This window comes from Hibiscus syriacus, unplaced genomic scaffold, assembly GCF_006381635.1.
Source record: "Hibiscus syriacus cultivar Baekdansim isolate YM2019G1 unplaced genomic scaffold, ASM638163v2 tig00113726_pilon, whole genome shotgun sequence".
Taxonomy (NCBI): domain Eukaryota; kingdom Viridiplantae; phylum Streptophyta; class Magnoliopsida; order Malvales; family Malvaceae; genus Hibiscus; species Hibiscus syriacus.
The window spans coordinates 1,149,095-1,173,898 of record NW_024063472.1 but is presented as its reverse complement, the minus strand read 5'-3'; the positions used below and the strand labels follow the sequence as shown (position 1 = coordinate 1,173,898).

The 24,804-nt window shown below is 34.5% G+C and overlaps 2 pseudogenes; one reads left to right on the top strand and one right to left on the bottom strand.

Moving 5' to 3' along the window:
- Positions 1 to 11,591: 11,591 nt before the first annotated feature.
- On the top strand, positions 11,592 to 14,116 carry LOC120187853 (annotated as a pseudogene).
- Positions 14,117 to 14,344: 228 nt separating this feature from the next.
- On the bottom strand, positions 14,345 to 23,720 carry LOC120187888 (annotated as a pseudogene).
- Between the last annotated feature and the right edge of the window lie 1,084 nt (positions 23,721 to 24,804).

The window sequence follows — 24,804 nt, the reverse complement described above, 5'->3', positions numbered from 1 at the left end:
TAAGTAGATATTACACACTCAAATCAGACTTTGATACCAATTGTTCCGGAATACGATCGTCGGATAGAGTAAAATCGCAACTAATAATTTGAGAAAATAATAATGAAGGTAAAGTTGACACATATTTTACGTGGAAACCCCTGAATAATATAGGGTAAAAACCACTACAAAGGTAGAAGAATTTCACTAGAAGAAAATATGAGTTACAATTTCTCTTGATTTAACAATGAGAAATAGGAATAATTATCTCTTGATAAAATGGAGAAAACAATAACAACATAAACTCTTTAATTTCTCTAGAATAGGAAAGAATAATAAAATGATTTTGATATGAAGAAATGGAAAATATCCATGCTATTTATAGTTGAGTTTTTGGGACCAAATTTATAAATAACCTAAAGTTTAAGGGCTAAATGAATGCTTTTTCCTTTCTAATTTTAAACCAAAATTGACACTATTTTTGTGTTCGTTTGAAACATATCATTTACACCAAATGGTGCATTAATGCACTCCAAGTTATGTAACTTTCAACAACTTCTTCCTCTCTCCACCACATAACTTTGTCTAAATGTAACACCTTAAACTTCGATGTATTTAGGTATAGTAAGTAAGGATAATCAAATTTATAGAGTCCGACTTATTTGAATATGAATGAAAAATTTTGTCACATGAACTGCTAATCATAGATTGATAAGAAAGAACACTTGAGTTATTTTGTGACAACTAAGTTGTAGTCCTTTTTTCCATATATAACATAAACATCTTAAGTCTAAGCATATAGAAATTATGTTTCTGGATCTTAAAGAAAATTCAGAGTGATTATGTATTTATAGAGCATGTTAGTACAAACTCATAAATGTGCGCTTACTAAAAACTGTCACCTAAGGTCTTTCATGAGCACACTACTCATATGAGTAATATCATTAAGAATATTCGATTTTAGTGGGAGTTTGTAATTTTAATGATCATTTATTATAAACACAGCTTTAGTTTAAGGATATTTATTTTAAAATTATTTTCTGCATAAATAAAGTTTGTTTTGGTTTATCCATTCTGGTTTTGGTAAAATATGATATCACTAATGTTTAATAAGGACAAGTTGGAAGTAGACATGTGTGGTTCACATTGCATGTAATTTTCATGCTACGCTCCATGATTGATCTATGTCATTTGACTATGTTTGTATATGTGACCATTGATGGGTCTAGTCATGATAAATATGACAAAGGACACTTTGATCCTATATGGATATAGTTGATGGAAGATATTGTTATACAATACTTATTGTATGATAATAAATTTTGAGCTCATAAGGTTATACATTTATTAGGAAACATATGCTACCTAAGTAAGAGATTGTTGAATTAAAATCCATAATTATGGGCACATATTTATAGTGTATATGGTTATCATAAAATATGACATAAATTAAGTGACCAATTATGTTATAAAGTCATAAGTTATTAGAAGTTTCATGGAAATAAAAGTGTAAATACTATTAAAGTTGTATTTATAATTTGATTAAGGACAAAGTTATAAATATAGACAATAGATGATTCTTAAATCAACTGTATAAAGGGGTTATGGTCCCCAAGGAATAGATAATCTTGTATTTACTCTTATCCCCATTAGAGAGTTTATACTTAAGGGAACTCTATATTCTTAAAAGATCACAATCAAAGAAAGATTCAAGGATTTCAACCTATCAATTAATTTAGGTACGCTTCCGCATCTAGTATTTATTTTATTCTTGATGATTTGGTATGATTAGATCCTGGTTGATTTAATATTTATTATGAATTAGTTCTAGCATCTTAAACAAAGAGCGATCCATGGGAAAACCTCCAAATACCCGGAGTGCGATTCCTTAAGAACTGCGAGTGAAAGAACATCCACATTTTTCTATTTTTATCTATTTAATTATTTATTACTTGATTAATATAAATACTTTATGTGTAAATTTGTTTAAATTTTTTTTTACATTTTTGGTATTCCTTTTATTATTCTCATATCATTTATTACAGTTGCATTTATGAATCATGTAATTATTTTCTCAATTTTTAAAACAATTAAAGGTAAAGTTGTTTTGTGTCGTAAGTTAATGGAATTGTGTCCAACATTACTATATTTTATTTTTCATTAATTTACGTAGTAAAGGGGACATCATTTTTTTAAAACAAATTGGGTGAATACTTTTCATTGAGTCGCTATTTTTAAAAAATAATTCACTCAGTTTTAAAATTTATCGAAATAAAAGGATCGTAATTTAAATTTTGGATTTGGATATATAAAGTTCCATTACTTAGACAAAGTATAAATGAGAGGTGCCAATTTTTGATGTTGTGGGGGTGCTTACCCTTCCCCACGCGTAATTTGCTCCCAAATTCTTAAAAATTAATTTATGATAATACACATACCAATTTGTCTTTTAAATAATTTTTTTAATTCGTTAAAAATACATTTTTTAGGTATTCGACCTGTCTAACCCAAAGGTCAATGACGACTGCAAATCTAATCAATTCAAAAATTCAATTTCCCCTAGAATAAGTCGTAAACGTAAATCTAGGGTTGTCTTTTAAAAAAGGGAACTCGTTTAAAAAACGTTACGACAGTTTGACGACTCTATTGGGGACTGGTTTGACAGTCAAGACATACTCGATTATACATTGTCTAAGTACTTGGAATTTTATAAATTTGAATCTTTACATGAATTACGATCCTTTCAATTTCAATTTGCATAATCATGCATCATTTTTACTTTTGCAAATAGTTGTACTGATGTTTGATTTCAAACTTGTTAAGGTTTTCGAAAATGAATCTTGGTTTTTATTTTTTCAAAAGGTTTGTGAGTTCCTCCTCACACTCACCACGAGCATTTGTATGTCATAAGCTCTATACCCAAGCTCTATCTCGCTAAGTGGGAGTGAGTCGCTAGTGCCTTCATGAGTAGCCCTTCGTATAGGCTAGTGAATCACTCCTGAAGTACATGCCCTTATGATCTTAATAAGTAGCCCTCCGTGTTAGATATAAGGAATATACTCCCTCAAATTGAACTCAATTCACTTAATTCTATAATGAATAAGGATTAAGGGATTGGCAACCCAATGGGGAACTAATAACAAGGATAATTTGAGTACCTTTTTTCCTACGACTTAAGCCATGCATATAGTGAACCTTTTCCTGTCAGAAGTAATGCCAAAATTTCGTCCGATTGTAGTCACCCTAATAGGTGTACATAATGGATGAATGATTCTGCACCTTTACTCTTTGCTACATAGAATAAATTTCTATCCGAACGAGAGCTTGTGAACTAGATACCATGTGATTATGATTATTTTGCAGAATAAAGCATGTCGGGTAGAGAGCATGTCTAGGTAGGATTGTTATTTTAATAAAAGCATGTTTAGTAGATACCATGATGGGGTAAGTGTTATATTCATCTTTGAATAACACTTTTATCTTTATCGATTATTTTACATGTATTCATTTATTTTTCACATTTTTTGTTGTTTTCATTTTTAACCTTTTTGCATTTCATCATCATTATAACATAACATGAAGGTGTTGATCCGTATATGACTCTCTAATTGGAAATTTTTTCATAAAAAAAAGAAAACTTTTATCAATCAAGTAGTTCTATACAAAGACATACACTGTTTGGGTAATTAAAGCTTAAAGAAAATGAAAAGGAAGCTCGCCTAAAGATCATGTATCAAAGTTGATTGATAGAACAACACCCAAGATTTGAGAGGTGGCCACTTGGTCCAAAAAAACAATGCAGCTAGATGATCTTGCCTACAATTGTTACGCCTTTATTCATCAAGACCTAATGCACAACTACAATGCCATGGGGGCATCATCTGAGATAAGTCATACTTTGAATAGAGCTTATACACAAGTCTAGGGGGTTATAGAATACTTGATGGGCATAGCTTTCAAGGATGAATCTTCGAGAAAAAACATCAACTTCCTTTAGAACAAGCGTACATACAAAAGCATGTATGTGAAAATGGATTATCTCAAATAGTAAAAACTGTTATCTTTGATGGAACTTATTATACTATATTCATCTTTGGGATTAATACCTTTTTGCATTGCATTCGTATTTACATCTTTGCATTTTGCATACACATTGCATTTATTTAAGCATGTTCGCATGCATCATTCATGAAAACATGAGTTTAATTCGTTGAGGATTCCATAAGTGATACTTATCACGTGACAAGATACCAAGAATGGATGCGAAATTTGAGCAACTAAAGAAAGAATTACAAGAGAATTTACTGAAAATACAAACAGACTGGGAAACCAAATTGTAAAAATCTCAAAAGGCCACTATGGATTCTATCTTGTAAAACCAAGCCGACATGGTCAACCAAATTGTGGAAAATTTGACTAGGTTTAATCAGACAAAAGGAATAGAGCATGCTTCATCATCTGTGAAGACCCCCGAGCATGTGATGGCACAAGATACTCCACAACTAATTTTCCACCTAAGAAGCTTATGTGCTATCAGAAAGTTGAGAATGTGATCCCCAAAAACTTAAAAGATTTGTGCAAAGACTACTTCAAAGGAATAAAAGAATAGAGATCTCAAGATGAAATGGATGCAAGTGAGTTAGCCTTGGTTCATGACCTGGTGTTCCCACCCAAATTCAAAATGCCCGATTTAAAAAAATACAATGAAACTAGTTGAACTTCTGCCCATCTCACGATGTTTATTCGAAAGATAACTAGATATGCCAACAATGATCAAATATTGATATACTACTTTCAAGACAGTTTGGTCGAACTAGCTTCTAAGTGGTGCAGTCAGCTAAGTCACGCTCAGATTTGCACCTAAAGGGATTTGGCTCATGCTTTTCTGGATTAATACAAGTACATGACTAATATGGCCCCTGACTAAACAACATTGTAAAATATGGAGATGTAACATAATGAGAGCTTCTAACATTAGGCATAGCGATGGATAGACGTTGCATCCCATGTGTATCCACTAATGACTGAAAAAGAGTCTATCATCATGTTCATCGATACACTAAAATATCTCTATATCAATCATATGCTAGGGGATGCCACTAAAACTTTCTTTGCATCTCATGTGTAAAGAGATAATTGAAAGAGCTGTCAAGAATGATAAGATATGGAGAACCAGTAGTGCTGACACCGAGATAGGAGATAAGATCAATATGATAGGATTTTATTTAGCTGAGCATGGGATCAAACCTTCTAAGGTGATTCGAGATAAAACTCCTACTGAAATTTCAATGAAATATGAGGATTTGCTTCAAACGCTTGTTGAGAATAATCTTGTGACTCCAATTCAGTCCAAGACAAAAGAGCCCCCATATCTTGAGGGCTACAATATTGACGCCATATGTAGATATCACATAGGAAGCTCGTGGCACACTACTAAGAACTATGGGGTATTAAAGGGAAAGGTCTAGAATATGATTGATTCATGGGTATGGACATTCAATGAGTAATGTGACATTCTAATACGAATCGAGAAGAAGTCATTTGCGTTCACCATAAAATTTGATTACACTTACATTGAGAGCATGTTGTTTTGTTTGAACTCATTTTTTTATCATTTATTCCTTTATTTACTTAAACATTTGTAAATGTTTGAGGATTGAGCTTATGCCACCTTTTAAGGTTATGATAAATGAGAAAAGTTTAATCTTGTAGTTTTATAAATATCTTTTAAAATAAAAAAAACTTTTGAGCTTCTAGGAATTTTAATCTGTATACCTAGGAAGTTAATGTAATTATATATATACAATAAAGTTGAGTTATCCCTCTATAGCAATTGGTCAAAGCCCTGACTTTATAGATAGATTCCTTCAACTAGTCGATAAAGGCAAATTAAATTAAATAAATAATGAGTTTCAGTGAAGATGGACTAAGGGAGTTAAGGAATACCTGTTATAGTCAACTTCACACGAGCACTCGGAAGTTTCCTTTTTAGATCGATATCTCAACACTGCCTTTGCTAAAAGAGTATACGAAGCTTGAACAAATGGAGGATTTCAGAGACCCGAAATAGAGGTTTTCTAAAAATTCTAGCAATTGAGTATGCTAGTTACATCATTTTGTTTGCATCAGATTAAAATGCCAAGCCGAGAATGAGAAGCATGCCACAATGTTCCATAGAAAAGAGAATGACAACTTGATGACAGAAACCATAGAAAATTTAAGAAGCCAACCTAAAATAAACTAGACAAATCTTAACACTTGTCAATGAATCATAACTTTGAAACATTAAAAGAGTAGTTGATTCTTTTGATATTCAATGAACTCTTGTTTTATAATGTGTTTCAATTGTGAGCCCAAAATAAGTGACCCCATTTTTCAAAACTTTTTCGTCGATCTTTTTCACCTTTTGAAAATTTGAAAGAGGAAGGAAAACATTTTCAAACAAGATAATTTATATGGGGATTAGATCTTAAAAATTGACAAATGTCTCTTAGACATAGAAGCTCAAAATCAGAAATAGGGCAAGAAGAACAAATGGACACAAGTCAAGAATTTCAAGAGTAGACTCTAGTATGGAAAAGAATGAAGACGATCAAATCAGGAAGAGAATGAAGAGTGTCCGTGCAACCATTCTTGACTGTTGATCAAGACAGCATGCATTCACATATACATACATGTTACATGAATATGCTTCTCAACATCAAACATTCATCATCAGATACAACATAAGAAATTTATACTTCCCTCTCATGAGGACACCTTTAAATTTTCTCTTATATAAGACCATTTTCATCTTTCATGAGGAAAATTTTGGAAGCTCATTTTAAAAAAAAGATCAAAGACATCAAATGAATTTCATCCCGACATTCATGAAAACATTCAAAATAGTTGCATTCATACATGAACACTTTTTGTACGTGCCTTTCAGGAAAGAAATGATTGGTGACAACTAGATTTCCTCAATCGGAAAGTGCAATGTCGTCTTCGACAAGCAAGTTATCTAAAGGCAATTAGATCTCTTCAATATGAAGGAGCAATATTGTCTTCAAGTTTTATTTCCACAAGTGAAGAAGCAAATTACCCAAACACGACTAGACGTCCTCAACATGAATCCATTGACTAGACCTCTTCAACACAAAGGAGCAATGTCACAATCAGATTTAACATCGAGCAAATCACCCGAAAGCGACCAAATCTCTTCAATGTGAAGATGCAGTGTCTTTTTCAAAAATCAAATTATCTTCAGGTAATCAAACTTCCCCAACGTGAAGGAACAATATTGTCTTCAGATACGTAGTCATTCAAATTCGCCATCCTCAGTGCAAAGGAACAATATCGTCAACAAACCTAACGTACTCAAACGAAGGGTTGAATCATAAAAAAATGATTAAACCTCCTCAACGTGAAGTAACATGTCGTTTGTTTCCCTTGATATTGTTTTTCTTGAAACAAAATTTCATCTTGCTCAACATAGTTTCTCTCAAAAGAACCAAAGAATTTGTTCCTCTTGAAACAATGTTTTTTGTTTCGCTAAAGACAGTTTCTCTTTAAACAGAACTTTAAAAAATATTTTCCCTTGAAATACAAGTTTCATCTCCCTGGAGATAAGGAGTTTTTAGTCTCTCATGAGGTAGCACCGAATTTCAAAATGGAAGGTAATAATGAACGAAAACTTGTTGTCTTTTTATCTTTGCCCTATTCTTGTTAACACAAGAATGGACAAAGAGGGGCAACTGTAGAGACTCATTTTCGTCTGGCTTCTAATTCGAACAATCTACAAATTGAAATCCAAACCCTGATTTTTCCCAACCAACTCCTGCCAACTTTAACAATCGGACACCCTCCTTTTCCTAGCCATACTTGTCTGCCAACAACCCTCACTAAACACCCATCTCAATCATCGCCATAAAAGCCATTTTTAAAGAACTAAAAAGGAGGGATCAAAGTAAAAGAACAAGGAGATCAGAGATTAAAAAAAAGGAGAGAAGAAAGAAGCTTAACGTTGAGTCTTTAACTATGACAACTTTGGTGCTCGATTCGTGAATTCGAGCGGTCAATTGAAAAAGAGGACTGAGGGGAGTAACATATTTCAAAATAAAACGGATCCAACAATCGGATGAGGAGATTGGAGAGTGGGAAAACTGAATGATTTAGGACTGATTCATTAGGCTCGAGTCGTTTTCCGTCGAAACCAAGACCAGATCCGAGTTAATGGCATCAAGACAAACCTTCCCTTGAAGTTTGGCGTCGAACAGTCACTAGAGAACGACACCAAACGGCGATTCACCCTTCCCGATAATACACTGTAACACACACTCTCTCTTTGTCATTTTAAGGAAAAGCAAAAAAATGATTCATTTTGAAAAAAAGGTCGTGTACACTTAATTGGTGTTTCTTATCACATTGGTCTTATTGTGATTGTAACTCTTTCATCTTTGGAATGAATCATTTTGGTCACCTTTATTTATTACCTTATGTTTGTATATATTCGTAAGTTTTTCCTTTGTATTATTACCTTATGTTTGTATATTCGTAGTATTTACCTTTTTTGATTTAATGTTCATTTGTCTTAGTGTCTATAATTCGGTTGATTTTCATTTGTAACCCATATGTTTATTTTCATTTTTCACCTTAATCTTATATTATTTATATACGTACACAAGACATTGCACTTGCAAATGTTAAGATTTCTTTATTTTTTATATTTTATCTTAAGTTGCATGTATCCTATGTGTATATATATTATATTTATAATATTTTTACTATTACATTTATGTATATATTTACGCTGGTACGTCTATATATTATATATAACCTTTTTTATATTATTTAAGCATTTTTGTCGCATGACATTTTTTATGTTAGTGTATTTGACTCTTTGTTTTGTTATTATTTTAGTAGCACGTATTTAGCATTTCCCCTTTATTTTGGCCATTGTATTTTATATTTTGTTCAATATTAACATATGTATGTGTATTCTTGTATTATATATTAACTAATATTCCTCTACATTATGGTAGTGCCTTTTTGATTGGATTTGTCTACGGAACGCCTCTAATATCTAGAGTGTCTGAGGATTACTTTGATAAAAATCAAATCATGCCTATTTTATGGGAGGTGTCTCAAACAAAGAGTGATCCATGAGAAAACCTCAAATGCTTGGAGTGTGATTCCTTAAGACGTGCTAGTGAAAGAACATCCCAACTTTTCTATTATTTATTATTTATTACTTGATTAATATAAATATTTTATGTGTAAATTTGTTTGAACAAATTCGTACATTTCTGGCATTCCTTTTTTATTCTCATATCATTTATTACAGTTGCATTCATGAATCATACATTTATTTTCTCGTTTTTCTAAAACAATTGAGAGCAATGTTGTTTTACGTCGTAAGTCATGAAATTGCGTCTAATATGATTGGATTTTAATTCCATTAATTTACGTAGTAAAGGTGACATCCTTTTTTTAAATAAAACCGTGAATTACTACTTCTCATTGAGTCGATTATTTAAAAAAAAAGAAATTCACTCATTTTTAAAATTCATCGAAATAAAATGATCGTAATTTAAATTTTAGATTCGAATATATAAAGTTTCACTATTTAGACTGCTTAACCGAGAGTACCAATTTTGGGTGTTGTGGGAGTGCTTACTCGTCCCCACACGTAATTGATTCTTAAAACGAATTTTTTGATAATACGCGACCAATTCTTCTTTTAAATTCGTTAGAAAAATATTTTTTGAAGTATTTGATATACCTAACCCAAAGATCAATAACGACTTCAAACCAAATTATTTAAAAAATTAATTTTCCTCAAATAAATCGTAAACATTAATTTAGGGTTGTCTTTAAAAAAACTCGTTTAGGACATGTATGGTATTATCCGTCACTACACAAGCATCTATACTTACCTCACTAAGGCCAAGGCCAATCATACACTGTTAAACCATCATAATATTCCACTAAGATCACCAATGAGCCATAAGTCCATAAACTTCAGTCTTGCACTTTAAGCCCAATCCACGATTAGCGTTTAGTCCACTTCGAAAATATAATTTACTCTCCAGGTATATTAACGTAAGGGAAGTTAATACCTCGTATTTAAGCTCAACCAGACATTTATATTCACAAGTCAACACGAAACATACCTAAAATGCTTGATAATATCAATACTCTTTTTAATATCGATATCATCCGTCAACTATCGATATAGAAAACATATCAGTCTAGTTTTCGAAATTAAAACCCAAATCTAATTTTTATTGTAATTGAACCACCTACTTTTTTTTTCATAATTTTTTGACATTATATTTTGATTTTACTTTAGTCATCTGTCGTAAAAAAAATAACAATGATACTAATGTGTCACCATAAGTTTATGATATGTCATCATTAAAAATTATGTCAATAATTGTTTATTTTTTTTAACTATGGATGAACAAAACATCAAAAGTAATGTTTATATAATTTAATAAAAAGTTTAGTGGCCTTCGTGGTAAAGGAATTGTTGTTATTCCTTGAGTATTCGAGTTTGAGCACTATAAAGTCAAAGATGTGATCGTTCAACTTCAAGAAGTTGAGAATTATTTTTGAACAAATATTCTCTTTACTTATTTCATATTAATATAATAAAAAAAGTTGAGTGATAGTTTAAACATAACATTAAATTTAATTTAAAAAATCAAAACGAAAATACGAGAATAAATAAGTGAGTAAATACATAATTTATCCTTTATTTTCTATATATACATTTTTATAAAACAACCTAACCTTAAACAAAGGTACTAATGCTTTTATAATTAAAATTAAGCAAAACTTTTATTACTAAATGAAACTACGGTATTACTACATGGATCTAAATATTTTTTAATTTTAGGATAAATTACACAATGGTCTCCTGATTATAAGATGTTATTTTTTGAGTCATTCCATTATTAAAAGTTATAAAATGGTCTTTCAGCTATAGATTTGCTTTGTTAAGTCTTTCGAATATTAAAGTTAAAACATAGTCTCCCGAACTATTCATATGTTTCAAACTCATCATTTTTTATTAAAATTTGATGGTCCTTTGAGATTCTAGGGTCATATATGATCATATCTTAATCATAAGTTAATGCCCGACTTATATTATTGTCAATTCTCAATGAAGAAGGATAAGTTAGAAACATTGAACAATCAAATGATCATTTTATAACTTTTAATAGCCGGAGGCTCGACAAAGTAATATCCTATAATTATGGGATTATTTTATAACTTTTAATAGTCGGAGACATAACAAACTAGTTCCCTATATTGAGTGACCATTTGTGTACTTTACCCTTAATGTTTTTTTATAATTAAAGTATAAACATGGTTTTCATTTATTTTCCGTTGAAGCGTCCGGAAACATCCATTTTCCTCGTTTTGACATTTTTACGTAACTTATTAAAAAAAAGAAGACATTTGTACGTAACGAACAAAAAAAGAAAGACCTTCCAATGGATTTCCCACTTAAATAGAAATAAAAAACTACTTAGATGAATGAAAACAAAATACAAAGCCAATTTCTGCAATTTTAAAGTACACTCAATCTCTGCAATTCTAGTACGGATTGGAGCCAAGTCAATAGTAGATTTCATTTTCCCATGGATTCTCGGCGTTTTCTCAGATTCTTCCCCTCCTTTTCCTTCATTTGTGTTTGGCTTCGGCTGAGATTAATGGATCGGTTATTAAAATGAAAACAGGATCTTCGTCGGCTCCGTTTGATCCCACTCGTGTTATTCAGCTCTCATGGCATCCTAGGTAAATTTCATTTCTCTCCCCCCCCCCCCTTTTTTTTACATTTATTATTTTCTCAGTTTTAATTTTTTCGAAATTGCGAAATGTACTATTTTTCCCCCTTTTTGCAGGGCTTTCATTTACAAAGGGTTTTTAACGAGTTACGAATGTGATCACCTTATTACTCTGGTAAGCGACAATATTTTTTAAATAAATTTTTAAGATTTTTTTATTTATTATTTCATTTAAAAACAGAATCATGTCAATTTCAGGCTAAGGATAAGTTAGAAATCAATGGTGGCCGATAATCAATCAGGTAAAAGCGTCGAAAGTGAAGTTCGAACAAGCTCCGGCATGTTTCTGAGGAAAGCTCAGGTATACAAATCAATTGCCTCTTTTTTTGTTGTTTTTAGCTTAAATCTGTGAATCGATTCGATTTTTTTTTATATTAGAGAGCAATGCTGTTCTTTCTTTTCTATACCTGTACGTGTTCAAATGGTGAATTTATGACTATAATTATAGTTAGAAGTAACTGAATTGACACTTCTTTTCTTTTTTTATGGTAATAAATTGATATTTCACTTGAATTTGTTTTTCTTGTACTTTTTTTTTGTGGCTAAACTGAAGTACGTAGTTTCAAGCAATGAAATCTTGCTGTAGTTTCTTAAGAACGGATGAACCATCTAGCTGTCTAGAAACGATAAATATTATTAGTATCTTTCAATGTCCCCCCCCCCCACAAAACCCAATTGGATGCTATAAAATCGGTCACAATAATTGAAGTATGCTCTGTTTTTAGAGAACTTGTATTTGGTATTGACAAATTTGATCAAATTAACTAGAAGTTTGGAAAATAATTCTGAGTTTTGAACTGTTCAATGGCAGAATTGTCAGGTTTTTCCTTCATAATTCACTCAAATCGAATCTTAGGGCTTGTTTCTTTACCAAAGAACTAGTTTCCTCATCAATAACAGTTGAAAAGCTTATTACATATTAGTCATACCGGCTCTTGCTCATTTATACCTTATCAAATAAATGGTTTAAATTAATGTCAGAGTGTTCATTAAGTTTATAGATTGTTTAGCCTATGCTTATTGTATGATACTTTGATCTGCATTTTTATGTGCTGCCTTATGAACTTAAAAGGCTTGTGTTATGTCTTTTGTTTCTCATTTGCAGGACGAAGTAGTTGCTGATATTGAAGCCATGATTGCGGCATGGACCTTCCTTCCAAAAGGTTTGTTTTTTTTTTACTTGTTTGTTGTTACGCTATGACTTCTTAATCTGTGTAGCCAGACTTTTTTTTCTTATCGGCATTGCAAACAGAGAATGGAGAGTCCATACAAATACTACACTATGAGCATGGTCAGAAGTATGAGCCACATTTCGACTATTTTCATGACAGCTAACCAACAGCTGGGTGGTCACCGTATTGCCACCGTGTTGATGTATTTGTCTGATGTTGAGAGTGGTGGGGAAACTGTGTTTCCAAATGCAGATGTAAGCATTTGCATGTGAATTTTAATCTTGTCTGTATCTGTCTTTTACGCTTTCTTGGTTTATGACAGTTACATTTCCATTTTATTAGTTCAGCGCTCTCTTTTTTTCTGCAGGGAAAACTTACTCAGATCAAGGATGAAAGCTGGTCAGATTGTGCCAAAAATGGATTTGCAGGTTTTTATTACCTTAGAGATTTGAAGTTATTATTTTAGAGCACTGAACGTGATAATGAAACTTTTTCTTGATTCTAAGTAACAAAATCTCAGTTAAACGGTGAACAAGTATCCTAATCATCATGAATCATTTATTACGATTATGGTGTATGGTCCGACAACTATGATAGGCTATTCCAGTGAATTTTGCAGATATTACTACTTAACTGCCATATCTTGTTCTTATTTAACTGGTGCACTAGAACCCAACCATATAGTTTTGTTGGTATTTGACACAACTGTGCTGTCAATACTTGCAGTGAAACCCCGAAGGGGATGCATTACTGTTCTTCAGTCTGCATCCCGATGCAACCACAGATAAAAAAAGTTTGCATGGAAGTTGCCCAGTGATAAAGGGTGAGAAATGGTCAGCAACAAAGTGGATCCATGTGAGGGCCTTTAGTAAATCGAGAAGGCGATCTGCAATGGGGATTGTGTTGATGAGAATTATAGCTGCTGTCTGGCGAAGGCTGGTGAATGCAAAAAGAACCCTAATTACATGGTGGGTACGGATGCATCTCCCGGGTTTTGTAGAAAGAGCTGCAACGTATGCTCCTAGAAAGAGGCCTTTCAGGATATTACTGGGTTCTATGAAGAGTGATGGTTAAGCATTAGCTGCATATACAGATAATTGAGTTGCGGTATGGTAAAGTGGACTTTGTTTCCAAACAAAGCTGGTTTTTCCAATAATTCGATCCTTCGATATGTGTATCAACTTTCCTCGTTACCAGTTTTTGGTGTTAGAGTGAAACTATACAAGAATTCATTATTGTCTACTTGGCTTAATTTTATGTTCAAGAACCAATATATACTTTCATTCAAAACAAAGGGCAGATAAGATCTCTTTGAAGATTTAACAACCTAAAGTTCAACAAGTTTATATGGTATTTATAACATATATTTAATTTTGTATCCATCACCACATTAAGCAGATTTGTCTTAATTTTCCTCTAAAAGGCTACATTGATTCACTAAAATGTCAGTGGGATCATCAAATTCGTCTGCGAAACCATTTACTCCAGCCATGTTTTTCAATGACTCAAAAACCTGGTACATTGGCCATCAGACCTTTGGCCGAGGATCGACACAGTTTAATGCTATTTTGAGGAAGTGCAACATCTCCTCATTGTGCCTTTGTCCGCAAAGAGTTTCATCGATAGCGTCTTCGATTCTACCGGAGTTCAAGAGATGATTTATCCATTCCACCAGTTACCATTGTATGTGTATCCTTCTTCGTCAACTGCATTAATTTCCAGGGGTTTTTTCCTAGTTATCAATTCGAGAAGCACGACTCCAAATCCGAATGCATCCCCTTCAAGTGAAGCTACAGGAGTGGTTGAATACTCTGGAGCTACATAGCCAAATTCACCCAAAACATCGGGGAAGTTCATATGCCCTGCCAACCCGAAGTCCATTATCCTGGCATTGATGTCCTCGTCGAGAAGAATAAAATTGGAGCTGATGTTTGCTGCATAAATGGAAGCCAGAAACTATGGTGCCCAAGCAAGACCCCTCGCTGCACCCAAACCGATCCGAAACCGAGTTGGCCAATCTAAATCTGCAACACTACCATGTAGCAAGGAATGTAGAGTCCCATTAGACGTATGTTTATAAACTAACAGCTTCTCATCCCCTGCAATCCCTTCTCTCTGTGCAGATTTGGTAAATAGATGTTTTGAGTGTTGTGCTCGTTCTGCTTGGTCTGTGAAGTTTGTGTATAGGGAAAAGAACCTCGATGCCCATGTCCTTTCAAGTGAGGGGGTGAGGCGAGACCAGCCATTTCTATGGATTAAGTCGAATGTATAACTGTGGTGGTCTGAGGATGTGTTGTTGAGCAGGTCTGTTAGTGTTTCTGAGGAATAAGTTTTTTTTCTGAGAATGATGGACCATTTGGTTCTGATTTGTTGTATTCTGGGTCGTGTGCCTCATGAATGATACTTTGTTGATCTATCTATTGCCAAGTTTAGTCCGATTTGATCGGGATGTCGAACGGTTTGAGTGTGTAAGGTCTGCAGGTTTAACCTTGTTGTGAATAGTTGTTCGTTGGATCGTGTTATTCTGGGGCTTTTGTTACGGTCTACTTGTATTGCTTAGTTAGTCTTGCTGTCTCAGAATTTATCATTGTTAGGGTATATCCAGATTAGTTTATGGGCGTGGTTTTTCTGTTTTGGGAGCAATGGGCTATGTTGCACGGATACGGATATGGGGAACGACAATTTTTAAAATTACAGGGTACAGGGACGGTAAGGAGACGACATATAAAATAATTTTTAAAATTATAAATATATATAAAAAATCATAAATAAAGTCAAATATTAATACTCAAACAACAATACTAAGTTTAGAACAGTAAAATCCATAAACAAATCACAATATTAAAATGTCAAATTTCAAGATTCAAACCATAATATTAACTCTAGAATAATAAAATCCATAAAAAAATCATAATATTAAACTGTCAAATCTTAAGACTCAAACCATAATATTAAGTCTAGAAAAATATTAAACCAAAACCAAACATTGTTAACATCTTCCGAGATTAACTGGCTCTCTAAATCCGGCTCATCAAGCGAGAGTTCGACAAACTCTAAATATCCAACATCTCCCAATGAATCAAAAGCATATCCACCAATATCCCACATCTTGGTTTTCTCCTCCTCATATTGACTAGAACTCCTTGATAAAAGTCTTCATTTTCCCCTCAAGTAAAACTTCATTAAAAAACTTTGGTCAAATTCTATATAAGGAATTTGCACCAAGCGTTTTTTAATGAATTTAATCATCTACTATAACCCTAATATGTTTTGCTTCAAATTGAAAAAATATTGCCGGAAAATGGATTTCGTTATATTTTATTTCGAATATGAAATTTGTTAAACTCTATTTTTTGTTCTTGAGAAATGCTACTACTAGAAAAATGAAACAAACACTGTTTAAAATCTCAACTACTCTCTCACCAAAACCAAAATCCCATATAAAGCAACTAATGAGTAGTCATGTAACCTTGAAACATAATCAACCCCATTACATGTTATGCGACAAAAAAAAAACACAGAAGAACCTACCCTTGTTACTAATTCGGGAGACACAATACACTGTGGTAAGATATGAAAGCATTAATGAAGAGCTAAAAAATGTTAAACTAAATGTCTGTCTTAACTAAATGGAAAACCAACTAATTGTTCCTCGGACGGACAACAACATTCACGAGCAATTGGGGTGGCACAAGACACCAAATCCTTCAAACAAACCCATCAGAAACAAGACCCAAAAAACAACTTAGAAATCAAAAAACGCAACCTATTGCTTTTAGAAGTGAAGTAAAGAAGAATACCAATAAGATCAAACATAACTTATGCAATAACGAAGAGCTAAAAAAATAAGATGACATGATAAATCTTCAACTTTCTCATGAACACCAAACCACACTAGAGAAGATGCAACCCAGATGAGAGAAGCACAAAGAGAGCAAAGAAAACTTTAAATTGCAAAGGATATTCGGTAATGAAAATAAATTGAAAAGTGAAGAGAAAACAAATTGAAAAACGTAGAGAAATTGGAGAACTTACATAGCCAACTGAAAGTTTGAAACCTGAAGTCTTAACTTCAGCAACACAAATTTAGTGTTGAGAGACGATGAGAGTCGATAGAAGAAAGAGGGAATTGAGAAGCTGTGAAATTAGGTTATGCGATGGGGGATCTTTTTAAATGTAAAATGACAAAAAGATCCTAGGAAAGTATGTGAAAGTCACATGCCGTCCCTGAAAAGTCCCCAGGTCTCGGTGAAATGTCCCCGACGTCGTTCAACCGTACCCTGCCACCGTGGCACATCCCCGGTACGTACCCCAACCATCCCCGTGTCGGGGACGTATCAAGTACTTGAAATGGCACACCTATGGTATCCCCGTGCTTCCTAGGTGATGGGTGTATTTACTTGCTGCAATCTTCAGTTTATCCACGTTTAGAAGATGTTGAGAGTGAGGAATTGGTGAAGTCTAGCATTGTAGTGGCTTTTTTGATTTGGAATGTCCTCTTGGTCTAGTGTGTGTATATTGAACCAAAGACCTTTAGTGGTGTTTGTATTATGTGAATTATTGAGTGAAATTATCGAACTATCAAGGATTAAGGTGTGGCCAGAGGAATAGAGTGATTCGATTTGCCACCTTCTTTGTTTATAAGTCTTAGTTCTGTAGATAAGAAGCGAATAAAAGGATACGAAAGCTCCTAAGAGTTGTATTGTGTAAGCTTCGTTGGTCCACTTATAATATTAATCACAAAGTATAGACTTGGCCATACTGCACTCTTTTTTCTCTAATTAGGACTGTGATGTTTTTTTAATGAGGCCCATGGTCTCATCGGGTTCTTGAATTATCACAAATTCTTACTTGAATACAAGACACCTATTAAAAAAATCCTAGCAGAGGTGTCACATTTGGATGCATAAGATTACCTAATCGACTCAACTCTAAACAAAATCGCTTCTCCTTGATCCTAAAACTCATGGGCCTCTTGATTGTGAGGGTTGATCCATTAGGAAGCAGTGCTCGGTAAGTAGTTCCAGTCCTAGTGGAAACCATGATGTTATTGGCATTGAAACTGTTTGTGGCAGCCATTAAATAAGCCAGCTTAAGTTTTACAAGACGCTTATGAAACAATGAAACTTGAGTTTATCTGTGAGCTCTCAACCTCTCAGCATGTTAGCAGTATTATACTCATACTGCGTTGCATGGCATATGACCGCTGAGGTTGTTAACGGAAGTTGAGTTTGTTAGGATGGTTAAGGAGTTTGTTAGGCTTATAACTGTCACTAAGATTTGTATATAAATAGCTGAGTTTGTGTATTCGTGTATGAAATTTTTAATGAAATGTTAGCATTCATTTCTTAAATTCTTCTGGAATCTCAACATGGTATCATTCGCTATTGGTCTTGGAATTTTGTGTTATCGTTTCCGTTCGTGATCAGAGTGCCTTGGATTACTGTTTACTCATGGATCTCGCTGCTAGTGTTTCTTGGGGGTTTACCAACAAGAAAGTTAATGTGGTTCTTGATGAATCAAATTTCTTGCTTTGAAAATAATAGATCTTGCTCACGGTTCGGAGTCATCGTCTGAAGCGGCTGCTGACCAGTGGTGTTTCTCCTCCACCGATGATTGTTCTTGATGCAAATGGTGAGATTCAACCAAACGAGACATATGAAGATTTCATTACGCAAGATAGCGCACTTACATCCTGGTTGTTGTCAATGGTTAGTACGCATCTTCTGCCACAGTTTGTTGGAGCTGAAACAGCTGTTGCAGTTTGGGAAACGGTGCTCAAGTTTTTTGCAAACCATTCTACAATGACTGTTATGAGTCTTTACTATAAGTTGCAGTCCATAAGGAAGAGAAATGTCAGTATGCGTGTTTATCTTACACGTATTAAGGAAGTATGTGATGCTTTTGCTTCATGTGGAAGTGTTGTTCCTCCAGTTAGACAGATTGTGAGCATTTTGAAGGGTCTTCCTCGTGAATATCAGCCGTTCATGTCTGTTGTCTCTACCATGAAAGAGGCTCTCTCGATAGATAACATATATAATATGTTAATGGATGTTGAGGTACAGCTGGCTGGATTTGATGAACAACAGGATACCTTGCCTATGAGTGCTAACTTTGCTCAGAGTGATGTTAATCGTGGTTCTTCTAACCGTTAGGATCACAGATCTGGTCGTGCATCTTCTGGATCTGGTGCAACAAATGGTGGTCGAGGGCGCAGTCGAACGCGTGTGCAATGTCAGTTCTGCGGGAAGCTTGGTCACTTGGTTGATCGTTGTTGGCATCGATTTGATGAATATTTTACTCTTGTTTCAACCAATAATCATGCTCCTTCCAAGGATAATTCAACCAGTAGTTACTCCTCGCCTGATTTTGCCTCTAATAGTGACAGTCAAGGTTGTGAGTAATGCTCTTGTGGGAGATTGGACTCTCAAGTGAATGTTGTTGTTGCATCTCCTGAGCGTTGGGTGGTGGAATCAGGTGCCACTTATCATGTAAATCCAAATAGGATAAACCTAGAGAATTCTTATGATTTCCATGGTCCAAGTAAACTTGCGGTTGGTAATGGTGTTTCACTAGATATTCGAATGGTTGGTGATTCGGTTTTACCTACTTCATCTAGAGTGTTGATATTACATGATTTATTGCTTGTTCCTCATATAACAAAGAACTTGCTTTCGGTCTCTAAGCTTGCTAGGGACAACAATATATTCTTTGAGTTCCATTCCAGTAGTTGTTGTGTGCGTGATGAGGTTATTGGACAAGTGCTCTTGACTGGTGAGGAAGCTGGGGGACTTTATTCTTTTGTGACAAATAAAGCTGAAAAGGAAGGTTGATGTACTGGTGTTGATATGAATCTTGTATCCAAGACATTGCCTACTGAGATAGATGAGTTGTGACATTGAAGGCTTGGTCATCCCTCTAATGAAACTTTAATTCAAATTGCTAGGGAACTTGATGTAAAAATTACTACATATGTTAATAAAACTTGTAATGCTTTTCATATGGGAAAAAGTCACAAATTACCTTTTGTGCAATCGAATACAATTTATGATAATCCTTTCCAGCTTATTTATATTGATTTATGGGGACCTCCACATGTCTCCTCTATTGGATTTCGATTCTATGTTTCTTTAGTTGATGCGTGCACTCGGCTTACATGGATTTATCTTCTGAAAAATAAGTCTCAGACCACTATAGCATTTCAGTTATTTCAGAAAATGGTGGCTACTCAATTTGGTACGTCAGTTAAAGCAGTTCAGAGTGACTGGGGTGGTGAATTTTGTAGCCTCTTATCACTGCTAACTAGAGCTGGTATTATTCATAGGGTGTCATGCCCTCACACATCAGAGCAGAATGGTGTTGTTGAGTGGAAGCATCGACACCTGGTTGAAATGACTCTTGTGTTATTGGCACAGGTGTCTCTACCAATTGAGTATTGGTCCTATGTCATTGTTGTTGTTGTTCGATTGATCAACAAGTAACCCACTAAGGTCTGCAAGGGATCTCTCCTATTGAGAAGTTGTTGGGGGAAGAAACCAAATTATAATGATCTAAATGTTTTTAGTTGTCAGTGCTTTCCTCACTTGCGACCTTTTCAAGCTCACAAGCTTGCATTTATCTCTCATCCATGCACATATCTAGGCGTTAGTCCTCAACAAAAGGGGTTTCAATGTTTGGCTGCTGATGGGAGAGTCTATATTTCTAGACATGTTATTTTAATGAGACTATATTTCCTTTTGCAGGAAAGGCTACTTCAATTAAGCCAACTGTGGTCAAGAACCAACAGTCACAAGCTCTTGAGATTGTGACTAATATTTAGCAGCTACCTGGTATTGGTGCTCAAGGCAGTTTTGAGGCGGGTTCATCAATGCATTATAGCAATATTGTTATGCCTTGTATGGCTAATAGTCACACTCCTACACCTATGGGTAATAATTCTCTAGACGAAGCTACAGTTGAGTCTTCTAGTTTACCTGTTTCTACCAGTGTTACTGCTGAATCTTGTACGGGAAATAATTCCTTAGAAGAAGCTGCAGATGAGTCTTCTAGTCTATCTACTCCTAACAGTATTGATGCTGGACCTACTGTTAATACTGAAGGTATGCCTGCAGTTGTTACACCCCGTATTAACTATCATCCGCTGCTCACAAGGGGCAAGTGTGGTATTTTTAAGCCTAAAGCTTACTCAAGTTATTTTGATGAGGATGTTCCTTCAACGGTTAGTGAAGCATTGCAGTCTCCAAACTGGGCTGTTGTAGTTCAGGATGAGTTTGAGGCACTGAAGAAGAATGGAACATGGACGCTTGTTAAGTTACCACCAGGATGAGTCGCAGTAGGTTGTAAATGGTTGTTCAAGTTGAAACGTAATCCAGGTGGCTCAATTCATATATATAAGGCACGACTTGTTATGAATGGGTTCTCTCAAGTTCTTGGACATGACTATCTCGATACTTTTTAGTCCTGTTGTAAAGTTTACAACTCTTAATGTTGTTCTCTCCCTTGTTGTGTCTAATAACTGGGAATTGAGGCATGTTGATATCAATAATGCCTTTCTTAATGGTGATTTGAAGGAATCATTTTTCATGCAGCAACCTCCAGGTTTTGAACAGATGGCAGCTGATGGTACACCCCTCGTATGTAAGTTGCAGAAAGCATTGTACGGGTTGAAGCAAGCCCCCTGTAATTGGCATGCCAAGTTGAAAGATGTGCTGCTTCAAATAGGGTTTTAAGTTTCTCAAGCTGATGCTTTTTACCAATGCTGGTGCTGAGCGGGTTTACCTTATGGTATACATTGATGACATTGTCATTACCGGTTTGTCATCCATTGTAATTGCTAGTGTTGTGAGCATATTGCATGACACGTTTTCTCTTAAAGATTTGGGGTCTCTCAGTTACTTCTTAGGAATTGATGTAAAACAGGTAAATGGCTCATTGATGCCCAGACAAAAAAAATTCATCTTGGAGCTTTTGGAGAAGGTGGGTATGAAGAATGCTTCATCATGTGCTACACCTATGGTTCTTGCACCTAAATTGGTTGAGGATGGTGAGTTGCTTGCTGATCCTAGTATGTATCGATGCATTGTTGGATCATTGTTGTATATGTGTCATAGCAGACTTGATCTAGCATTTAGTGTTGGAAAAGTCGCTCATTTTATGCATTCGCCTCGTGAAAGCCATTTTGTTGCAGTGAAACACATTCTTCGTTATCTTGCTGGAACTGTTGATTATGGTTTGGTGTTCTTTCCATCTGATTCGAGGTTAACAGTTTCATCATTTGCAGATGCTGATTGGAGTGCAAGTGTCACTGATCGGCGATCAATTTCTGGTTATGGGGTGTTTCTTAATAATCACTTGATTGTATGGAGTTCCAAGAAATAAAAGTCTGTTTCTCGATCAAAAAAGGAGGCTGAATACATGAGCTTAGTTGATGCTACAACAGAAGTCACTTGGGTGAGTACATTGTTAGCTGATCTCAAGTTGAAGTATCATGGGAAATCAGTGATCTGGTGTGATAATACACTAACAATGGTGATGAGTGCTAATCCGGTTTATCATGCACAATAGAAACACGTAGATCTTCATGTGCATTTTATTCGTGAAAATGTGGCTGCTGAACAATTATGTGTGAACTATGTACCTGCAACTCATCAAGTCATAGATGGTTACTAAGCCCTTGTCTAGAGTAGCATTTGAAGTCTTTCGAGAGAAAATCGGGATGCAATTGTGTTCAAGACCAAAAGATCAGATGAAGTAGAGGGAATGTTAGCAGTATTATACTCATACTGCGTTGCATGTCATATGACCATTGAGGATGTTAACAGCAGTTGAGTTTGTTAGGATGGTTAAGGAGTTTGTTATGCTTATAACTTTCACTAAGAGCTGTATATAAACAGCTGAGTTTGTGTATTCGTGTATGACGTTTTTAATGAAATATTAGCATTCATTTCTTCAATTCTTCTGGAATCTCAACATAGCCCAACCACTGTCACCATCCCCTCCAATAAACCCTTTTCTCCACAGTATCAACCGTCACAAATGGTGCCACCACCAGACCCCAATCCCAAACCACATTGAAACTACAACGCCTAAAACCCAGTTAAGGTCCCGAAAACCTTGAGGTCCCAGATTATTTTTAAAAAAAAGAGGGGAAAAAGTAAATAAACCCAACTGCAGCTATAATGACTAAATTCCTCCTACTCGAACCTCCATAGTTTTCAAGAGGACCACCACAAAGACCTCTCTATTCCCAGCAAAATGGGCTTTACCATGTCCCTCAAAAGCTAAAGGAATAAAGCCGACAAGATGATTATTTGCTACTGAAAATATCTTCAGCCTACCTAAGCCAGATAATTGGAATGGAATAGGCCCTGAGAGTCTATTATTGGACAGTACCAAAGTGTTCAAGTATGCACAATTTGATAATTCATAAAGGATAGGACCTGACAGATCATTGTTGGATAATTCGAGGGTTCTCATGTCACGAAGTTGAAGGCTTAACAGCCGGTTTTCCCTATGATTCCAACATGTAACTCCAACAAAACTGCAGATAAAAGCGATGGAATTGTTATTGGAAACTCCAACTGCTTATTTTGTCATCTGGGTCGTGTAATGAACTCTGGACTCCTTCAAGGCACCTCATGTCGTTCTCAGTTACAACCGACAAAACAAGCCATGGGAGAAGCATCCAAGCCAAAACCAGGAAGCTGCAAAAATATCCCGTCATTGTTTATCACCAACAAAATAAAGGAGAAACCCGAGTTTTATTTGTGATTTAGATGACGAAGCTGTGTACATTTTGATTCTTCTTGTTGGAGACTTGGAGTGAGACAATGACTTCGAAGTTTGAAGTAAAAGAGCGTAGTAGTGTACCATGAGTTGAAATGTGGAATAGCCTAAAGAGAAAGGTCAGTCCTATGAGAATGCCATACAACTATCATTAATTTGATTAGGAACCAAAACAAAACAAACGCAATTATTCTTTCTAATGCATATGAACAGTCAAGGTAACTTGGAGCGTTTTGCAGCGGTTGAAGGCTATGATATATTGATACAGAGACGAGAAATGGAACGGAAAACGGTAATTTTTAAAATTATATGGTAATGGGACGACAATGGTACAACATATAAATAAATTTTAAAATTATAAATAGAGGTAAAGAATTATAATTGAAGTCGATGTTTCATGGAAAATTAGAAAATAAATTCCATAAGTAGATCACAATATTAAAGTATCAAATCAAGATTCAAACAATAAATTAAGTCTAAAACAATATTATACAACATAAACCAAATATTGTTAACATCTTCCGAGATCAACTCGCTCTCCATAAATAAACCATAAACAATCTCAATACTCAAACCACAATATTAAATCTAATAAAAAAATCCATAAACAAACCATAATATTAAAATGTTAAATCTCAATATTCAAACTACAATATTAACACTAGAATAATAAAATCCATAAACAAACCATAATACTAAATCTAAAACAATAAAATCCATAACAAACCATAAAATTAAAGTGTCAAATCTTAAGACTCAACCATAATATTATGTGTAGAACAATATAAACAACACAAATCAAACATTGTTAACATTTTCTGAGATTAACTCGCTCTCTAAATCCGACTCATCAAACGAGAGTTCGACAAATTGTAAATATCCAACATCTCCCAATCAATCAAAAGAATCTCCACCAACATCCTACATCTTGGTTTTCTTATCCTCGTATTAACTAGAACTCCTAGATAAAAGACGAAGATTGTAGTGAATGTAAATTAAATCTTTAGCGTGACTCGAATTTAACTTATTCCTCT